The 18,559-nt window shown below is 41.1% G+C and overlaps 1 long non-coding RNA gene across 1 annotated transcript; it reads right to left on the bottom strand.

Moving 5' to 3' along the window:
- Nucleotides 1-944: 944 nt before the first annotated feature.
- Nucleotides 945-17,485, bottom strand: LOC114895218. Its single transcript, XR_003793455.1, has 4 exons — nucleotides 17,224-17,485; nucleotides 16,055-16,244; nucleotides 2,837-2,987; nucleotides 945-1,168 (listed from the first exon to the last, which is right to left on the bottom strand). It is a non-coding gene; the product is annotated as an uncharacterized LOC114895218 (long non-coding RNA).
- Nucleotides 17,486-18,559: the final 1,074 nt, after the last annotated feature.

Here is an 18,559-nt window from a genome sequence, read left to right as displayed (position 1 = left end):
CAGTTTGGGACATGGCTCAGCAAGAGGCGGGCCCATGCTTCCAGATTTCCTGTTTATTTCTGGCTGTGATCAGTATCCTTGGGTGGGTCTCTCTCTACCTGGGCTGCCTTAGAGCAAATCAGCAGAGCGGGCTCTGGGTGACACCTCCTCCCACCCTGGCTGGCTCTTCCTAGGCCACGGCACAGTCGCCCAGCTCAGCTGCTTCCCACCCCGCTGCCACCCCAGACATCATCATCTCCCTACAGGGGTCAAGCCAGGCCCTCTGAGGGGCTCCTTTCCCTGCGTAGCATCAGGACTGCGGTCTCTGCCCTCTGTCCCTCCGTCTCCCTCCCGCCTGGCTGCTGGCACCTACCACGCCCCCGTGGCTTTATTCAGTGTTCCCAGCCTGTCATCTCTTAGTCTTAGTGACCCCCTTAGTCCCTTAGTGACCGGCCCCATCACCACCCTGACCATTTATGCCTCTTGGACCTGTAAACATTCCTCAGATTTACTTTGATTGTTCAGAGAAGGTCTGTTTTCGCTCATCTCTTATCAAGCAGGCTGAAGAGCGCAGTTTGGCTGGGTTGGGTTGGGGATTACCTCTGACTGCTTGTTTTAGAGAAAGTAGATGACATAGCAGTGGAGAAACCCATCCTTCCGGGGTGGAAGTAGAGATGCCAGATTCCATAGCTGCCCCTAACTAAGGACTTCTTGGCTGAAAACCACTGAAAATAGTAAACACCGTGACGAAGCGGCGGGTGTCCCTTAAGTGTGCTCTAGCTCCCCCCCCAGGGATGTTTTCTAGCACACTTGCACCTCGGATCTCCACTCCACAGTTTGAGTCACAGGCATGGCCCAGCAGGTTTATCCCACGGGGTCACTTCTCTGCCCCCTCCAGGGGCGGGAGGCACCCCCACCCCCACCCCCACCCCCACCCCCACCCCACTCCACCTTCTGCCCTGAGAACAGGAGAATTCCGGTCGTTACAACTTCAGACAGAGTCCAGCAAGGAGAAAACGCAGTCTGGGTGGTCTGTCCATCCACTGATGCCGGCCGCCACCGGGACACTTGGAAGCAGAGGGAATTTCTGCCCTTTGAGAATTCAGCATTTTCTTCCTTTCTTCTTCCAGACTCCTTTATCCACCAAACTTATCAGATTTGATACCCTCCAACTCCTGACTTGTATCACCTTTTGAGAGATAAGGAAAGACTGTGGAGTGTCTACCGAGAACCTGCGGGACTGAATTTCCTTATTGATAATTCTCATCACCTCAAATATGCCTCTGCTCTCCTGACATAATCTGTGATGTTAGAACATGCCTTTTCTTTTTTGTCTGTGGTGTAGTTTTTTTTTTTTAATATATAGAAGCAGGTATTTTAATATATGTCTTTATCCAAGTCATTTTATTTTGGTGAGATAAGTAATATTCAAAAGGAGGGAATCAGTTAGCATTATCTTAAAACATGTCTGAAACCTATTTCTAAGCCCCAAGTGTCCCCAGCATTGGTGACCCACCCAGCCCTTGGCAGTGGAGTGGACTGGAGGAAGGAAGGAAGGAAGAAAGGAAAGAATGAAACCGAACTGTGCCCCGGGAGAGCCCCTAGTGACACGTTAACCAGCCGCTGTCACAGACCCCCTCCCTGGGAGCGGCTTTGATGTGCACCTATTCATTCCCTGGTTGCTGTGTTTACCTTTGTGAACTGCGTTCCCTCCCAAGGGTAGCTACAGATACAACAGAAATGCATGAAAATGTACCCTGCTTGGTTAGATGTTTCGTTTGAAATCTGCCAAGGTTAACACTGAGGTCAGTGTAAGTGCATCAAGCCAGCATCTCACTGACCACAGCCGTGGGACGCAGGCACCACTATAACCTGCTGTAAAGACAGGGGGCTCAGAGTGATTTGCACAACGTCACACACATAAACGGCAGGGCCAAGATTTGAATTAGACTCTAAAACGTTGTGTTATATAAATGACACCTATTCCTCATTTCCCCTGAGTTTGTGATGAATTATTTATTGCAGCTGGAAGGCACAGGAACTGAGCTGCTTCTTACAGGACATGGTCTTGGTATAGAAATTAAAGACGGAGGGATGGAAACAGCCCCTGATTCCACCTCCAGCGCAGGTGCTGCCCCCCCGCCCCCGCCTTGGTGCTGCTCCAGAGCCCAGCTTAGCTGGAGTAACACACCCAGGGGATCACGGGAGCCTATCCTCCACATCAACCCCACTTCCTCTGCTCCTACCCCTCCCGGAGGTTCAGCTCGTCCTTCAGGTTTTCTCATTTACCTACAGCGCTCCACGCCATGCCCTTCTGATCTGACTGCTGGCGCTGGCGCTCCAGAGAACCCACATCTTCGGAATTCTTCTAAAATTCATGGCCTTGTGCTTGACCCCAGCTGGTTTAGTCCTCATGACGAATCATTTCCCAATTTATAAACTACGATCCTGAGGCATCAAGTAGTAACTCTCTCAAAATCACGTAAAGCTCAGGTGGTGGAATGTGTTCAAGTCCATCATTCTGTATCCCATGTTCAAGCAGCTCTAAAAACTCCCGACAGGACCCGGTCTCAGTTATGCGGGGGTTACGTGCAGTTTTTACAGGACTTAATGTAAAATTCAAGTAGGTGAGACAAAAACACCCACGCTCTTCCCCACTTTAATGGGCTTGAAGGCTTCACCACTTCTGATGAGCCCGCTGACCAAACCCACGTGGCCGAGCACCGTTGATGAATATCATAACCTCCCGCAACTTGAGGTACTTGGGGCTGTACAGTCTCTCTCGTGAGACTTGCAAACCTTGGGCCAAATCCTGCCAAATGCATAAATGTTTAACAATTAATTTAAAAAGTCGTACCTCCTGATCTTTTAGACCCAAAGAAATCTTTCCTGTCTGTCCTCGGTCACTCCAAAAAGCACCCACATGACAGTTTGCCACTTTACTCTGATGTAAGGCCACCTGGGCTGGGTGGAGCTTTTGCCTGGTCCACAGCCTCTCATCTGAAATTCTAAACATCAAGAAACAAAAAAAAAACATGGAGAATCAAAAGTATTTGTACAACTTTTGTACAATCAAAAGTATTTGTACAACAATTCTGCCAAATTGTACAGCTTATTTGGCAGAAAAGAATTGATGCCGAGGGTTCTTTCTAATTTCATTTATCCACCGAGTGTGAATGTTCCTGTTTTGTGCTGAAATTTGAGTGTGCTTACAGGGTGCTGTCCCATACCTCTGCGGGTTGTTAATTAATACGCATCATATTCTCTTTCGACTTGGCCCCGAAGGCTTGGAAGAGGGGATTAAGATGCTGTAATTCATTTATGCAAGAACAAAAGAGCCATAATCCTTTGAGTCGCTACAACTTTTACCAACAAAAAAATTATTTAGTACATTTTATTCCGATTAACAAACACATTTTTAGCGCAGGTATTAGTAGTATACCGCCTGCTAGCTATTTCAACGAAGATTCTTTTTTAAATTTTTTATTGAAGTAGAGTTGATTAACGATGTTGTGTTAGTTTCTGGTGTACAGCAAAGTGACTCAGTTACATATATATACATACATACATACGTATATATTCTTTTCCGTATTCTTTTCCATTATGCTTTATTATAGGGTATTGAATATAGCTCCCTGTGCTCTACAGTGGGACTGTGTTGTTTATCTATTTTATATATAATAGTCTGTATCTCAACAGTGAAGTTTCTGATTCAGATAGTGAAATGCTAGCTAACCCTGAAATTTTAAGAAATGTTAACTATTTAATTATCTTAAATTTTATTAAAAACCTGCCATATTTTAAAACAGAAAAGTTTTAAACAGTGTTTAGAAAACACTAAACATCATTCAAATTTTATTTGAAAACTTAGAGGAGTGTAATTTCAAACAGCAACAAAGCATTACTAAGAGGTACCCCGCACTCCCTGCCCACCTACCAAGTTTCTTTTTCTCCTAACAATTAAAGTCATATTGCTTGGTGCCACTGTGGGTAGACACCAATCCAACCTGACAATTGAAACTGTCAGTGATTATAAGCTGGTTATCTTCATGACACAGGGAAAAAAAAAAATATATATATATATATATATATATATATATATATATATATATATATACCAATCAAAAAACAAAAACTACTAAATTCCATAGATCCCCAAGAATGTCTGGAATTTCCTAAGGTCCATGGATCCTACTCTGAAAAACACTAGACAAGCATATGAATTTACGCAGTCTACCAAAAGCTCTCCTGCCTTTAAGGAGTTACCTGGGGTGTGATAAAAATATAAGTATAAGGAATTCCCTGGTGGCATAGTGGTTAAGAATCCGCCTGCCAATCAATGCAGGGTACACGGGTTTGAGCCCTGGTCTGGGAAGATCCCACATGCTGCAGAGCAACTAAGCCTGTGTGCTACAACTACTGAGCCTGCGCTCTAGAGCCCGTGAGCCACAACTACTGAGCCCACGTGCCACAACTACTGAAGCCCGCACGCCTAGAGCCCATGCTCTGCAACAAGAGAAGCCATTTCAATGAGAAGCCTGCGCAACGCAATGAAGAGTAGCCCCTGCTCGCTGCAACTAGAGAAAGCCCGCGCACAGCAACAAAGACCCAACGCAGCCAAAAATAAGTAAATAAACTAAGCAAAACAAAAATATGTAAGTATACTCAGTACCCCATGGAGTCCTGCCAGGAAGGGCAATAGTTTCTTATAAATGCTAAATAAATTACCAAACCTAAATTGCTAAAGATGAGTGGAAGTAAATGAAAAATTAACCAATAAAAATTTTTAGATGAACCAAGAAATCTCAGTGGTTTTGATTGGAATTGAATTCACATGAAATTTTAAATGCCTGGCTTTCATCACAGGAAGGAAAACAATTTGTGAAGAAGCTTCATGTGTTGCATTATCTGGAACTATTAAAAAATATTTTGCTCATCCTCTCCATATATTTCTTTCATTTGGTGTTAGTAAGCATAGTGGATACTTTCCACTATAGGATGCTACACTTGATATTATTCCAAATGGTGTAGGGGTGCTGGGTGGGAGGGTGCAGATATCTCGCTGGGGAGTATGTTGTACTTCAGAAAGGCAAAATAAAGAAGGCAGGGACTCACCAAGAATGCTGAAAAACAGAGGAAGAGCGTTTTCACTGTTTTAGAGACATCTCAAAAAGTTTCACCTTGTACTAGGTCATCTGCAAAGCTGGATGAATCTAGGACTAAGGTGAGGTCCTAGGACTAAAGAGCTGGGAGGATCCTTAGGTACAGCATTTGGTTCGGGACTCTGGAACGATCCTCACATTGTCCCAAGTTTATCCAAAACCAATCAATCTACAGAAGGAGTTGAACATACTCTAGGGATAGGTTGGAGAGTACAGGTTACTTGTTTTGTGCCTTTCTCTTCTATGTTAGACTTCTGTTTCCTAGAGTACGTTAAATGATTGTTTAAAAAAAAAGTACAATCCCTCAATGGCATGAGGTACAAGAAACAAAAATGAGGTTGATCCAGAAGACTATGTTCAATGTATAATCTGGCTGTAATGTGTAGATTTTTAATGTAAAAAGTCAGTTTTTTTATTATTTCCATTTTTCAATATTAATGTGACAATCATCAATAGGATATGTGTGAGTGTGTATAAATAGACACACACGTATTTATAATATTTAATCTACCAGTGATCAAATTAACAGCTATTGTAATAATAAAGGACATACACACAAGAGACTGAATTCTGTTCTTTTCTCCATCATTTGTTTGGTTCTGTAACTGTCTACCTGGAGTCAAATTCTTTTCTGCTGTGGTTGCATTTTTTCTTTCAAGACTTAAAGAAATGAAGAACAATACCTCCAAAGTTTCCTGGCTACTTCTCGGTGGGTTCCAGAGGGACTGATTGCATCTTTGACCTGAAGAGCTGCCTGAATAGGGGTAAGGAGGACGTTTCTTACTGGATGCTGGGGCAACTCAAACCTGTAAACGTGTCCCTGTGAGGCCACTTTAATTGAAAGCTGCCTTCACTTACTGTCAGATTGAATGTGACTATGAAGGAGAGAGTCCATTTTCTCCCAGTGGTTTTATATTCCCTGTAGAGATGGTTTCTTTTCCGATGAAAGACTTTATAGTTATTTATATTATAGGCAATGTAAAAATGAGTGTAATGCTGACTAAATGTCTAGCGCCACCTATTGGTAGTCAAGTATACATTGAATCTTGGTGATTGATATTCCCTTTAAACAGTAAGTAGAGGTGATTTTGACTCTTTTTTTCCCAATGTCTATGTCCATATGCATACTTTATGATACCCAGTATATTTAAGTATTGGTGGTAATAATAATTATTATCGAATACTTTAAAGTTATGGTTTGAATTATTCAGTTTCACAATTCTCTTAAAGCAGCACATGCAGTGATGGTCTGCTTTGCAATAGTAAAGTGAAAAAGGTAGAAAGATTCTGGAGTACAAGGAAGAAGCAAAAACATGACATTTTCACATTAAAAATATATATAATACTTGTCTTGAAATACAGATGATCACTCACAACACAAAGTATCTTAATCATGCTCTATTTCTTTTAAAACAGACTTTGGATATCCCACCCTACCTCCCCACCCCGCCCCCGAGATTTAAGAGTTTGAAAAAATGGTCATTTAAGTTCAATTACTGGGCTTTCCTGGGGGCGCAGCGGTTAAGAATCCGCCTGCCAATGCAGGGGACACGGGTTCGATCCCTGGTCCAGGAAGATCCCACATGCCACGGAGCAACTAAGCTCGTGCGCCACAACTACTGAGCCTGTGCTCTAGAGCCCGCGAGCCACAACTACTGAGCCCACGAGCCACAGCTACTGAGCCCACAAGCCACAACTACTGAAGGCCATGCCCCTAGAGCCCGTGCTCTGCAACAAGAGAAGCCACCGCAATGAGAAGCCCGCGCACCGCAACGAAGAGCAGCCCCCGCTCGCCGCAACTAGAGAAAGCCCGTGCGCAGCAGCGAAGACCCAGCGCAGCCAAAAATAAATTTATTTTTAAAAAATAAAAAATAAATTCAATTACTCATCTGTGCTAAGAATAAATGTGCCACAAATAGTGCCGAGACAACTGGATTTCCACATACAAAAGAATAAATAAAATTGGACTACTTCACACCATAAACAACAATGAACTCAAAACCATTGAACACTTAACAAAATGTGGTCTATACATACAATAAAATAGTGTTCAGCCTTAAAAAGGGAGGAAATTCTAACGCACGCTACGACACAGATAGACTTTGAGAGCATTATGCTAAGTGATATAAGGCAGTCACAAAAGACAAATATTCTACTCTTAGGAGGTAGTCAGATTCACGGAACAGAAAGTAGAAAGATGGTTGCATCTTTCATCTCGGGGGTTGGCTCTTGTTTAATTGCTATAGAATTTCAGTTTTTTGTTTTGCAATACGCGGGCCTCTCACTGTTGTGGCCTCTCCCGTTGCGAAGCCCAGGCTCCGCGGCCACGGCTCACGGGCCCAGCCGCTCCGCGGCACGTGGGATCTTCCCGGACCGGGGCACGAACCCGTGTCCCCTGCATCGGCAGGCGGACTCTCAACCACTGCGCCACCGGGGAAGCCCAGAATTTCTGTTTTGAAAGATGAAAAGGGTTCTGGATATTAATTGCACAACAGTGCGAGTGTACTGAACTGTACACTTAAAAATAGTCAAAATGGTAAACTTCGTTATTTTTTTTAATCACTAAAAATAAATATAATTCTGAGAAATAGATCAAACATAAATGTAATAGCTAAAATTATAAAATTCATAAAAGAAAACATAGGCATAAATCTTCATGATCTTGGATTAGGAAATAGTTTCTTAGATATGATACAAAAAGCACAAGCAACCAACGGAAAAACAGACAAAAATGGACGTCATCAAAATTGATAATTTTTGTGCTTTCAAGGACTCCACCAAGTGAGTGAAAGACAACCTGGGAGGAAACATTTTTAAATCATATATCTGATAAGAAACCTGGATCTAGAATATACAGAGAATTCTTACAAGTCAATAATAAAAGACGAGTTAATTTCAAAATGAGCTTGAGTCTGAATAGGACTCTTTCTCCAAGCAAGTTATACGAATCACCAATAAGCACAAGAAAAGATGCTCAGTATCATTAGTCATTAGGGAAATGCAAATCAAAACCACAATGAGAATACCTGTTCATACCCACTCTGATGGCCATAGTCAAAAAGATTGATAATAACAAGTATTGGTGAGGATGCAGAGAAATTGGAGCCCTCACTTTTTTTTGCCGCACCCTGCAGCTTGTGGGATCTAGTTCCCCAACCAGGGACTGAACCCAGGGCCACAGCAGTGAAAGCACCGAGTCCTAACCACTGGAATTCCCAGAACCCTCACATATTGCTGGTAGGATTTTATTTTATTTTATTTTATTTATTTTTCTTGCGGTACGCGGGCCTCTCACTGTTGTGGCCTCTCCCATTGCAGAGCACAGGCTCCGGACGCACAGGCTCAGCGGCCATGGCTCATGGGCCCAGCCACTCCGCGGCATGTGGGATCCTCCCGGACCGGGGCACGAACCGGGGTCCTCTGCATCGGCAGGCGGACTCTCAACCACTGCGTCACCAGGGAAGCCCTGCTGGTAGGACTTTAAAATGGGGCAGCCACTTTGGAAAACAGTCTGGTAGTTCCTCAGATGGTTAAACACAAATTTACTGTATGGTTCACCCCAAGAGAACTGAAAACGTGAATCTGTATAAAAACTTGTATATATACAAATGTTCATAGCAGCATTATTCATAATAGCCCCAAAGTAGAAACAACCTAAATGCCTATCAACCGATGAACGGATAAATCAAATGTGGCATATCCCTTCAATGGAATATTAGCCAGCCAGAGAGAGGAATGAAGTCCTGGCAGCTGCCGCCCCAAGGAGCCTTGAAAACATCTTGCCAAGTAAGAGAAGCCGGTAACGAAAGACCACATAGTGTGTGACTCCATTTCTACGAAATGCCCAAAATAGGCAAAACTGCAGACACAGAAAGTCCATTAGTGATTTCCTGGGGCCCTGGAGGTCCGGAGGAGAAGGAGGGGTGACTGCTAAATGTGTCTTTTCGGGGTGATGAATCTTTGAAAATTGATTATGGTTAAGGTTGCAGATATCTGTGAGTATACAAAAAACCATTGAATTGGACACTTTTAAAGAGGGAATCGTATGGCACGTGAAATATACCTCAAAAAGAGCTGTTATTTAAAAAAGAGGGAGTGGATGGGTCAATACTGGATTCAGCCTCATTAAACATTGACTAGTTTAGAAAGAGTAAGATTAGAAAGAGAAATGCTGAACACCCTTAATGGTATTAAGGTATATAAAGTGAAGAGTTTAGATTTAATGAATGTGAGGTTTTACGGTGATTCATAGTTTGAACTTTATTTTGTTACGGTAAATAATTCCCACTAAAATTGAAAATAGAGACATTGCTCTTCTCACTCTTTATCTCCCAGACTCATTCTTCGCAACCGGCAACGACCGAGCTTAAATCTAGAAACTTTCCCCCCAGCTAAGACTACAGCCCCTCTTCCTGGGATTGTCTTTCATATATGTTAATTTCCTAAATGCACAAGCTGTTATTTTCATTCAGAATGTTAAAGATACCCCTAGGTAAGCTCATTTTAAAAGTCTTGATTTTCACAGCCTTCTTCCACAATAGAAGCTGAAAGAATCCCTAGGGCAAGCTTCTCAAGAACCATCTGGGTGAGAATTTCCTCGGCTGCTTTGGTAAAAATGCAGATTCTTGGACGTTACCTCTAGCTTACCACACGCCCAGGTGATTTTTATGCATCCTAGAATGTGTAGATTTGGAAATATTCTACTTCCCTACTTCATCAGAGACGTGGGACTTTTGAAGTTTTACTGCTGTATGGAGAACTACAGAACCCCAGAATGTGAAAACTGAGAGGCACCCAGGAGCCCTCTTGTGCAACCCTCTCATTTTATGGAAGAAGAAATGAGATGATTAACCCAAAGCCACACTGCTAGGTAGATAGGGGCGCCACCGGGACCAGGCAGAGCGTGTTCTGCTGCTACGGCAGCGTCCTGGATCCGCTGGGGCGGAAGTAGCTGGACTGGGCTCCACGGAAGTACAGGCTCCCTCCATCCCCCATCAGGTGGGACGCTGAATCTTAGCTCTGAATACAAATAGGAAGCTCCAGAGAAAAGAGGACGGAAATCGCGTGAGGAAAGGGGGGGTGGTCTCTGTAGAGATGATATTTTAACATTTTCTCTACCACACCTTTTTTACATTCACTCAGTTTAATATTTAGTTTTTAGAAAGCATTTCATGCTGTCTCAATTATTATGTGTGCATGTAAGTGAGAAAGCTTACATCTGTGTTGGTAGAGTTGACTATTTCCCCTTTCCTAGTTGGGCACTGGTGGCTCCTTAGGAAGGATTTTCTACAAGGTGTGATTCCTCCAGAAAACAATTTCACAAGATGGTTCTCTCCCTCTCCCTCCATCTTCCCTTCCTTCTTCTGCCCTGGAAGTTGGCCAGCAAGATTATTTATGGCCCCTGGTTCACATCACACCTTAATAATAAACAGGAGCAGTTTCCCTTTGTTTTCCAACTTCAACAGCACGGTAGTTAAAACTTGGCTGCCATCAGAAAACTCTTTCTCCGAGTCTAATGTGCTGTGCTGTGTGTATACATGATTAACCAGTACAATACGTACAGCAAAGGAACCAGGTGAGAGATTTATTGATTCTGGCTGAAACAAATTGAAAAGTAACCTTGAACACTTTGTGAGTCCGTAATGAGTTCCACACATCAGCCTGGGAACCAGCGTAGCACGTCCATTTAGTTGATCTAACTTAATAAAGTAATTCCAGTGTAAAAAGGAGGTCAAAACGATGACATTCTAAAATTCAAAGTTCTTTTTTTTTTTTTTTTTTTTTTTGGCTAAGAGAAATGCATTTATTTTAAATGGGATGAATGAATTTGGTAGAAGATGATTTTTTGTTAGATATTTTGAAGGTCCCTCTGCTAACGAATACTTTGTGATTGATTAGTGGGATGAATGAGTGTCTCCAAGTTCAGAGCAGATTCCAAGTAACCTTCAGTGACTCGGCTCTTCTACAAAATGTCTCTGCCTCTGATGAGTCAAAATTCAAATTGAGACTAAACCAGAACACAGAATTATTTAGTGTCGTTCACAGTGTAGAACAGAATTGTGCTCTGATATTCAGCCTATTTGAATTAAATGTTATCTTTGTTTTCTCAGATTAGGTATAAGCTTTAAAAAGAATCTGAATAATGGGAATAGTATAGAGAGCAATAATTATTAAACCTTCCTCCACCAATTAACATTCTGAAATCAGAAATGGAGAGACTGTATATGATAAGCACATGTGATAGCAAATTTCTAACTTAATTTTCAAACTCAGATTTTTCACTGTGGATTTTTTGTTGTTGTTGGTTTGTTTGTTTTGTTTAAGCACCATAAAAGGAACATGTCTTTTCTTGGATATTAAGTTTTATTCATAATGTTTTTCTGTTTATGGTAGGAATTAACTGGTTCTATAAAAGTAGAGAATTCCATTTTTATGGGAAGAGGAAAAATAGATTAAAGTGGGTAAAGTTAAATCATCCACTCGGTTATTGAGAAATCTTGATTCTTTTTAAGGCTGCAGCCCCCCCTTTTTTCCTGGCCAAAAATAAAAGTGACTAAGTTCCCCAAAGTGTGGGGTAATAAAAGAACCAAAAATGAGTAAAATTTTCATTCTGACCACAGTACACTGCTTATTTCAGTAGGAAAAAACCCCACAGATTTCAAAACTGAATAGTAAGCTTTTGGTTTGTTTACCAATAGAAGAACTCTTGTTTTATCTTCTAACGAGCGTTCCCAAACAGAAAACTTACCACAATCAATTTTAGAAAAATATTTCTCTTTGAGGCAAGAAGGACAAATATGATGTTTAAACAGCAGCCAGTAAAGACCCTCGGTGTGGAGGAAGGAGGCCGACATTCCCCACACCTGAGACGCCTCGCTTCACAATGAAACGGCAGTGTTCTTGCACCCAAGTAGAACCCTCTAGAAACTCCGACGTTAGGGCATATTGCCACGGACACCCATGCTTAAATCTGAAAACACTCTGGTTAGTATAGAGCTCGATTTGTAGAGAAATAATTATTCTCTTTGTCATTTTGAGTCCTCAGGCACCTAAAGAAAGCTTTTTCACCCAGAACATGGTCATGATCTTTTAAAATCCATTTGTAAAATTATTTCACTTCTCATGTAAAAAGATAAAATATTGACTACTGATGAAAATTTCCTCCTACACAAATATTTTTCAAGCTCATTTACCCCCCCAACCTTAATATCACTAAACATTAAACAAAAATTTTCTGAAATATTTCATCAAGTCCCAAAATGAACAAGTGAGATTGGGGAAAATCACTAACCAGCACTTATTAGGGAAGGGAAAGAAGGTTGTATGTTAAAATTTCTTGCCATTCCTACAATTACAAGTGTCATTTTCAAAAATTTAATCTTTATTTTATATTGGAGGATAGTTGATTTACAATGTTGTGTTAGTTTCAGGTGTACAGCAAGTGATTCAGTTATACATATACATATATCCACTCTTTTTCAGATTCTTTTCCCATATAGGTCATTACAGAGTATTGAGTAGAGTTCCCTGTGCTGTACAGTAGGTCCTTGTTGATCATCTATTTTACATATAGTAGTGTGACAAGTGTCATTTTTTTTTTTGACAAGTGTCATTTTTAAGTTGATTAACTTAAGGTAAACTTATCTTTTTTCTCTTTTTAAAGTTCATCAGTGTTCCCAAACCTCACTGCCATTTAATCTTAGTAAGACTGAAAAGAGAGGGTGAAAACTCATTTTACCCATTCCAGGCAGGAGGGTGGGAGGAGAGGAAACATTTAGAATTCTGAAGTAGATTTATAGAATGCTTTAAGGAAGCTCCAAAGTACCAATGAATCCAAGCTTAAAATAAGACATGAAATAGTAAAGTTTAAAAGCAAGCTTGTCAGATGATAACATTGTCCTATGACTAATCGTAAGTCAATTAGTGTATGTGTAGAGCCCTTTTCTATCAACTGCCCTGGGAGAGAAACTAATCCATGCATTGCCAAGTGGAAATGTGCCTGGGGAGGAAAACCGTCCCGATTGGTGTTGTCTAACTAGGTGTGTCTTCCAACCAGTGTTCAATTTCAAATAAAACGTTTAATATCTGAGTCTTTTCCAGATAGTCCCTGAATTCTAATTTTTTAAGTAAGAGCTTTATGGAGATATAATTTACATACCATACAATTCACCCATTTAAAGTGTACAATTCAGTGGTTTTTAGTAAGTTCAGTTGTGCAATCATCACCACAATCAAGTTTATAACATTTTCATCACCCCAAGAAGAAACCCCATTCCAGCTCCTTTATTACTCCCCCCTCCCCAGCCCTAAGCAACTGATAATCTATTTTCTGTCTATGGAGTTACCTATTCTAGACATTTCATATAAATGGAATCACACAGGATGTGATCTTTTGTGACTGGCTTCTTCACTCAGCATCATGTGTTTTCAAGGTTTAATGTCTAATTAAAAAAACCAACTTTCATTTGGGAAGAATTTCAAACTTACAGAAGAGTTACTAAAACAAAAATTGTACAAAAAAGGGGGAAGGGAGTGGGGGAGGGATGGACTGGGAGTTTGGGATTCGCGGATGCAAACTATTACCTATAGAATGGATAAACAGCAAGGTCCTACTGTGTAGCACAGGGAACTATATTTAATATGCTGTGATAAACCATAATGGAAAAGAATATGAAAAAGAATTATATGTATAACTGAATCACTTTGCTGTAGAGTAGAAATTAACACAATGGTGTAAATCAACTATACTTCAATAAAATAAATTTTTAAAAAATTGCACAGAAAAGGTCCATAAATCACTTTTCCATATTCATCTATTGTTAATCAGATGTCCAAAGGCTTTATGTGTCTGTTACCACAGCAATAAAACCTTTTTTAAAAAAATTATATTTATTTAATGAATGCTTGTAAATACTTTGGATTGCCATTTTGAACCTTCTTAACATGACTTGAAACCCAGGGGCTAACTGGGTGGTAGACATGCGCTTGATACAGGCCAACCGATTTTTGTTATGTGCCCAGCGGTACGTGAGATTGTAAGACTTTAGAAACTGAAATGAACTGAAGTGAACACACAAGAAACAGGATTTCAGGTGGCCAGGAAGATACCACGCCCCTTCCCACCATTCTTATCAGATTGGACTTACAATCAATCAGCATCTAGTAAGCATCTTATTTTGTGTCCCAAAGTGGTATAAAGTGATATAAAGAGGAAGAAGCCAGGTGGTCAGTTTTCACAAAAATAACCAACTGCACTATACTGTGGCCTGGACTCTGTTAACAAAATTATGAAAAATAGCTATGGGAAGCATAAATAATTAATTCTTTCTGGGAGGAAGATGCTGTAGGAATCACAGAAGGGGATGTACCTCAAGAAAGCTTTGAGACAATTAAAGATGGCCCAGGCTACGTCTTTTTATGGAAAAAGTGATAAGATGAAGTTAAGTAGGTCTTTTCCCCTGAAGTTTCATTATTTTACAAATAATCAGGGAGCTAAGAACCTAAGGCAGCTTTTTTAGTTTGTGTTTTAGGAAAAATAGTACTCAGGGTACCCTAAATGTAAACTAGCATACATTACAGCTTTCCTCTATGTTGCAACAATTCTAGTGCACACCATTTACAGTTTACTACTTTTAATATGTTAAAGCAATGTTTCCCAGACCTGGAAATGGCCCCAGTGTTTCCCAGCCCAGGACCACTAGGATGCTTGTACTACAAATTCCTGGGGCCATCTCCAGGTTGAACAGAATCTCTGTTGAGAGAAGTCTGGGAAACTGTTTGGAACATGTTCCCCTAGGAGTTTATGATGATAAGCTAAATTTAGAGTACTGTGTTACTATGTTCATTACCAAAACTTAGTTTATGGACATGGAAAGTGTTACTGCAAAAATATTGAATAAAAAGCATGTTGTCCTAAGTCTTCAAGGCAGGCTGAGTGCTCTAGTAACCTAAGGGAATTGAAGGCCTTTCCAGCAGTGCAGGAATCATCAGTGGCTAAAAGGAAGATGGTAGAGCGGCGTTTGTGCATGTGTGAAGCTGTGTGGACAGTGCGGAATGGTGGAAAAGCATAAATTGTGGAATCAAAGGATCCGGTCCTTCCTAGATTTGTGACTCTCGTGAATCATTTCGTCTCCCTGAACCTCATTTTCCTCTTGTGAAAAATAAAAGAAAAGAAAGAAGTTTACAATAGTTAGGACATGGAAGTAACCTAAATGTCCATCAATGGAGGAACGGATAAAGAAGATGTGGTACATAGATACAATGGAATATTACTCAGCCATGAAAAAGAACAAAATAATGCCATTTGCAGCGACATGGATGGACCTAGAGATTATCATACTGAGTGAAGTAAGTCAGACAGAGAAAGACAAATACCATATGATATTGCTTATATGTGGAATCTAAAAAAACGGTACAAATGAACCTATTTACAAAACAGAAATAGAGTCACAGATGTAGAAAACAAACTTCTGGTTACCAGGGGAAAAAGGAGGGAAGGGATAAATTGGGAGATCGGGATTGACATATACACACTACTATATATAAAATAGGTAACTAAAAAGAACTTACTGTATAGAACAGGGAACTCTACTCAATACTCTGTAATGACCTACATGGGAAAAGAATCTATAAAAGAGTGGATATATATATATGTGTAACTGATTCACTTTTCTGTACAGCAGAAACTAACACAACATTGTAAATCAACTATACTCCAATAAAATTTTTTTAAAAAGAAGTAAGAATATTATAGTAGGGTTATTTTGAAGATTAAATTGAAGTTTGTATATAAAAATACTTTTCGAAGTACTGTATAAATATTAATTATTATGTTATGTAAAACAACAAATCACTTTTCCACATTCATGTCCTTTAAAAAGCAATACTTTTTTTTTTTTAAGGAACCAACATACCACTTTAAATGTACTATGCAAGTCCATTATATCTGAAAATAAATCTACAGAAGAAACAATTTTTCTTTTTGGTGTATTACTCCAGGTTGTAGCAGTTTTGATAGTGTCACAATTTTAGGTCTCCTCCTTACAGAAAGTTCTTGCTCTAAAAGACTTGAAGACATTTGTAGATGCCTGGTTTAGAGAAAACCTACAGATACATGAAACAGTAAAATAAGAGAATTTGAAGATCATTTGAATTCAAGAAAGCTATTTATAAAAAAATTTACAACTGAGGGAATACCACTAGACAATTCAAACACCTTTGAGAGCCCAGCTAATTGCAATTTAGAATGGAAAATATTTTGGAAACAGTATCTGCCTGGAAAATACAAATTCCCATCAATTAACGATTTAAAACCCTCTGTCTGAACAAAGGCCTTAGTATGGTAATAATATATGTGATACCAAAAAAGTCAATATTTTATTATATGGAAATATTTTCAATACATGGAAACTTGTGATCACAGCTCTTTGTCGATAGTGATGGGAACAAAAGGAAGATGGGAACTGAGGGGATTTGTGACAGCCAGAATTCCAAGCGTACTGGTCAAGTTAGAAGTCAGAATGAGTTGGGGGATGGGGTGAGCAGAATTTGGCCCAAAAGCCTGATCCTGTTACAAGACGAAGGGCGCCCCACAAGTCAGGGAGGGAGCCCACACCGTCTACAGGAAGAGTACTCTGCAGCCTGTGTGTTGTCATAGCTGCAAACACTTTAGGTGAAGGACTGCAGCCTTTAGCTTTGGCTCCTGGTATCAGATGCCCCAAACTGACTATTAGAAACTTCAGTTTCTCCATGGGTAAAACAACAACAACATTGTGTGTGTGTGTGTGTGTGTGTGTGTGTGTGTGTGTGTGTGTGTATGTATAGAAATTATACTGTATCACAAATATTATATCCCATAGATTCTGTTATCTACATGATGCGTGGGAGTAGTTACAGCTAATAATATAGCTGGCATCAGAAGAAAGAATTCACATCGGTGACTTAGAAGCAGGTCACCGTAAGGTTACGTGACCCTAAGAGGTCCAGTGCTTTCCTCTTTGCCCCCAGTTCGCTCGCCAGGCTTCCCCTCCTGCCCAGACACTAGTCCCCAGCAGCGAAGCCGAAAGCTTTCATCCCCACTCACCGCCCCGGCCGCAGGTCTGACTGTCAAGGCAAACAAGCCCGTTGTTCAGCAGCGAATAATGTCAATAAACGGCTCATTGTTGACTTGGTGCTTATCAGTGGGAGAAGTTCTCATCTAATATCACTCTTATAATCCATTGAGTATCTCCTTTAAAAAAAAAAGAAAGAAAGAACTGGGGACCTAAAACGGCTAAGTGAGGAAGGGGCTGCGGGTTTAAGGCCGGTTCCCCCCCGGGGCGGGGGGCGGCGGTGCTGAGGTCTGCAGCCCGGGGGGTGGAGTGGGGGGTCGGGGCTGGGATGCAGGATGCGGATGCGGTACCCTGCCTGGCGGGAAGCAGCTCCGAACTTTGGGAGCAATTTGAGGATAGGTTGATGTCTGAGGACCCGCATAATAAAAAGTGTGAGCTTGTATTTTTCATGACTTCGTTATTTATTTTTCTAGTGATTTTTTAAAAGTTGTATTTTAAAAATATCAACGGGTGACAGATTGGAAATAAAGGGAAAACCGGATCCTTCTGCACGACTATTTGAGAAGCCCTGCTTTGGAGAACGGTTCATTCTGATCAGCATTTCAACTACGGAGTCATTTTCTCCGTAGAAGAGTGACCCCGGGCGTGATGGGAGGGGGTGGGGAACGGGCGCGGGTGCTCAGATCTCCCGCCTGTTTGCGGTGGGCGGTGGGATCTTTCTTAGTGAACCTGCAGGTGGCTGCGCAGAGATTCCTTCCTCCCAGCTCCTGGCTCCAGGTGAGCCAGTGGTCTCATCCCTTCAGCAAACACGTTCAAAGAGCCGGCTGCAGATACGAAGATTGGCCTTCTCCAAACACAGCGAGATCGTGGAGGGGGGAGGAGGTGAAAATCATATTCTTAATCACAAACAAACACAATTAACTGGCAACTGGATTAAGATACCTAATCAATCCAAATTATCTAGAGGCTCTTATAACCGTCACCCTTCTTTTGAAAGTCCTTAGTTACTTTGGGAGATAATGCTCTGTTAATGAAATATGTGTCCAGAGGGAACATTCCTCTTCTTAAAGTGACAGGATGAGGCTTCAATAAAAGCAATATAAACTCTAAGAGAAAAGCGTGTTCTCCAGAAAAAAGACATGACAATGCACAAAGGCCAGCCAGCAGTCCAAGCGTCCACAGTTTTGGTCCCACTGAGGGCAGGGGGAATCCTCTGATGAGCTGTCTCAGACCATCTTTCATTCATTCAACAAACCTTGTTGAGGCCCTATGATGTTCTGGGCAAAGGGATCCAGCAGTGCACAACACAGGTAACGTTTCAGGGAGCTAGCATTGTAATGCGGAGAGGGAGAGACAATAAACAGATAG

This window comes from Monodon monoceros, unplaced genomic scaffold, assembly GCF_005190385.1.
Source record: "Monodon monoceros isolate NGI ecotype Baffin Bay Population unplaced genomic scaffold, NGI_Narwhal_1 Super_Scaffold_14, whole genome shotgun sequence".
Taxonomy (NCBI): Eukaryota; Metazoa; Chordata; class Mammalia; order Artiodactyla; family Monodontidae; genus Monodon; species Monodon monoceros.
The sequence above is the reverse complement of the archived record's forward strand: the minus strand, read 5'-3'. Positions and strand labels throughout refer to the sequence as shown.